The following is a 2500-nucleotide window of genomic DNA, read 5'->3' on the forward strand; positions in this document are numbered from 1 at the left end:
CCCTCCCCTCGACCCGTTAAGGCCTCGGTCATGGTTTGATCTTTGGCTCGAGCGAGACTCGATCATCACTTCATCGTCGCCTAATCATCACGACAATTTGCTCATGGGTCGTTCACCGATTCAAGCTCCATGGCCGAGTCGCTCGGCCACCGCGGCCCATACGCTCGGCCACCGCGGCCGAGTCGCTCGGCCACTTTGGCCGGACCGCTCGGCCAACGTGGCCGGGCTCTCTCGGCCACCGTGGCCTGGTGTCTCGGCCACCGTGACCCATTCGCTCGGCCACGATGGCCGAGCGGTCTATCTTTGCATAGAGGTGCTCTATTTGATCATAACTCAACATCGCTTGCCATCCGGCAGAGCACCTCAACCCCCCTAAAGAGCCTTATGAGCAGTTTTCCTCCCAGCGAGGAGGAGACATTCACCATGCTTGAGATGGCACCACGTCTCTAAAAAAATGTATATATTGTATTTGGATGAGATTTTTTGCAAGAATGCTCAAACAAATGTAGACTAAAACATGGAATGGTAAGAAAAAAATTTCGACGACCAAATATATTTTTTTTAATATTTTTGGTAAATAAAAATTGAAAAAATTTGGAAAATAAAAAAAATTACATGCGAGGTGGGAAAACGATTGGGAGACTACTTTCATGACTCCAACAAATTTTAGAAAGAGGAATGGATACAATTGGACGAGAAATGATCGATAAAGTGCCGGATGGACCTTGCGTGTGAACCGTACGGCGGAGAGCGACCGATGCATGAGCCATGTTGAATGGCCGGGTGATCGATTCGTGAGCCATGCTGAATGGCCGAGCGATCAAAGCAAGAGTCATGCCGAATGGCCGAGCTATCGATTCATGAATCATGCCGAGCGGCCTTGTGATCCACGAATCGACATTCATGAATCGATCCACGTGTGTATCATGCGGAGCGGCCTTCCGATCGATGCATGAGCCAAGCCGATTCAAGCTCCAAGGCCGAGTCGCTCGGCCACCGTGGCCGGGATCGCTCGGCACTTTGGCCGACCCTCTCGGCCACCGTGGCCGGGGTCGATCGGCCACGGTGGCCGGGGTCGATCGGCCACGGTTGCCGGGTCGCTCGGCCACCGTACCGGGTGGCTCGGTCACTTTGGCCGAGACGGTCGGCCAACGTGGCCGGGACCGCTCGGCCACCGTGCCGGGTGGCTCGGCCACTTTGGCCGAGACGGTCGGCCAACGTGGCCGCGAACGCTCGGCACTTTGGCCGAGTCTCTCGGCCACCGTGGCCGTGATCGCTCGGCCACTTTGGCCGAGCCGATCGGCCACCGCGGCCGGGGTCGCTCGGCCACCGTGGCCGGCTCGCTCGGCCACGATGACCCATTCGCTCGGCCATGAGCTGCCTCGCTAACGATGCGTGAGCCGCTCGGCATGGCCAAGCGAGATATTTCATGATTTATGTGGAGCGGCCTCGCGATCGATGAATCGGGAGTAACGGCCGAGGGATCGATGCATGCATGAATCGATGGCCGAGGAGCGACCGATGCGTGAGCCATGCCAAATGGCCGGGCGATCGATTCGTGAGCCATGCCGAATGGCCGGGCGATCAAAGCATGAGTTATGCCGAATGACCAAGCTATCGGCTCATGAATCATACCGAGCGATCTATGAATCGATCCATGTGCGTGAACCGAGCGGCCGAGTGATCCATGAATCGTGAGTAACGGCCGAGGATCGATGCATGAGCCATGCATGATCCATGTGTGCATCATTCGAAGCGTCCTCGCGATCCATGAATCGTGAGTGAGGGCTGAGGGATCGATGCATGAGCCATTCCGAACCTCTCGGAATGGCCAAGCGCGATTTCATGAATCGATGCCTGGCGCACGGGGTGGCTTATGCCGAACGGCCGAGCGAAACATGAATCGTGAGGAACGGCCGATCGATCGATGCGTGAGTCATGCCGAACGGCCGAGCGATCGATGCATGACTCATGCCGAACGGACGTGCGATCGATTCATGAATCATCCCGAGTGGCCGGGCAATCGATGCATGAATCATGCGGATTACGAGCGCCCGGCCGATCGATCGATGCGTGAGCCATGCCGAACGGCCGAGCGAAACATGAATCGTGAGGAACGGCCGATCGATCGATGCGTGAGTCATGCCCGAACGGCCGAGCGATCGATGCATGACTCGTGCCGAACGGACGAGCGATCGATTCATGAATCATCCCGAGTGGCCGGGCAATCGATGCATGAATCATGCGGATTACGAGCGCCCGGCCGATCGATCGATGCGTGAGCCATGCCGAACGGCCGAGCGAAACATGAATCGTGAGGAACGGCCGATCGATCGATGCGTGAGTCATGCCGAACGGCCGAGCGATCGATGCATGACTCATGCCGAACGGACGAGCGATCGATTCAGGAATCATCCCGAGTGGCCGGGCAATCGATGCATGAATCATGCGGATTACGAGCGCCCGGCCGATCGATCGATGCGTGAGCCATGCCGAACGG

The sequence above is a fragment of the Rhodamnia argentea genome, chromosome 6, assembly GCF_020921035.1.
Source record: "Rhodamnia argentea isolate NSW1041297 chromosome 6, ASM2092103v1, whole genome shotgun sequence".
In the NCBI taxonomy this organism is placed as follows: Eukaryota; Viridiplantae; Streptophyta; class Magnoliopsida; order Myrtales; family Myrtaceae; genus Rhodamnia; species Rhodamnia argentea.